General features: G+C 43.0%; 1 protein-coding gene across 1 annotated transcript in view; it reads right to left on the reverse strand.

Annotated features, from left to right (window-relative positions):
• Window positions 1-280: 280 nt before the first annotated feature.
• The window catches only part of AAMDC (adipogenesis associated Mth938 domain containing), a 6,240-nt gene continuing 5,359 nt past the window's right edge, over window positions 281-1,161 (reverse strand). Inside the window, exon 4 of the mRNA XM_072346371.1 lies at window positions 281-1,161. This exon is cut by the window's right edge and continues 202 nt beyond it. The gene's annotated coding sequence lies outside the window, so the exon portion shown is untranslated.

A 1,161-nucleotide genomic window follows, 5' to 3' on the forward strand; every position in this document is an offset into this window, starting at 1 on the left:
CTGTGATCATGAAGCAGCTGCTTTCTGCTGTCAGCTAACACTGATGGACACAGGTCTGCACACAGTGCAGTGGCAGAGGTGGTTTCTGGCATCTCGTGAGGCTGCAGGCTTCTGGGCCTCCGTTATTCAGGAAAACGTCACAATGTTTGCAACAAAATGCAGCTGAAAAGGCAGTTCTTGCTGGTTCAGGTCAGGGTTGTGCCTCAAATATGGCCACGCTATTAGAAAGTACTGCTGCAATTAGGAGATGGCAAGATAAAACTTACAAGCACACAGTTTTCCTTTGCTTTTATGCCACACGGTGTTTTTATCAGATAAAATGATTACTAGAACAAATAGTAAGAGAGTAATTTGTAAAGGGTTATTCTTGGGGCTTGGGAAAGTAATCTATTTCTCACACCCATCCGAGCTTCTCTGCTGCCCCCTGGACAGCTCCAAGTGCCTCAGGGCTTTTCTCAGCATCTCTGTTCTTTTGCTAATAGGCTCAGACTTCATCTGCGCCAATGCAGAACTGAGCGAGTCTGGTGGAAGAGAAAAGAACCTACAATAAGTAACTGGTAACGTTAATAGAAGCAGGCAAAACAAAAGGAGAACAGCAACTGAAAGAACTTTTAATTTTTTCAGTGTAACAACACACTTGTCACGTTTAAATCAGCAGCTACTGCTGGGTAAGAATTCTACCTCCATCCCCAGCGTTAGGTTATACCCTGAGTGAGTTCACCAGCAGGAGGCAGAGCTGTTGCTCTGGGGCTGCCTTGTGTTTTCTTTCTTTATTAAACTCATTTATAAAGTGATCCTTTGCCGCCACTTCTACCTACCACTCGACTGTCATCATCAGATATTTTATGGCTACGCTGCAGTAGCTAATAATGTAATTCTGCACCATTTTCCTAATCAAAGCATTCACAACTTAGTGTCTTCATTTAGCCAAAAATTAACCAGAGTTCATTAATTTAGCCAAAAAGTAACCAGAATGCAGACAGTCTTCAGAGGAAGATTAGCTCAATCCCAAGCACATATGCAAATCGTTCTGCAGTTAAAAGATTTCATTAACAGCACTCTGTTTAAACCCTGAACTCATAAGCTGCCCTTGCATTTTAGCTTTGCAGCACACATTAATGCACTGGCACGCACCTCCCCACTGTGCTGAGTGTAATTTGA

This window comes from Excalfactoria chinensis, chromosome 1, assembly GCF_039878825.1.
Source record: "Excalfactoria chinensis isolate bCotChi1 chromosome 1, bCotChi1.hap2, whole genome shotgun sequence".
Classification (NCBI taxonomy): domain Eukaryota; kingdom Metazoa; phylum Chordata; class Aves; order Galliformes; family Phasianidae; genus Excalfactoria; species Excalfactoria chinensis.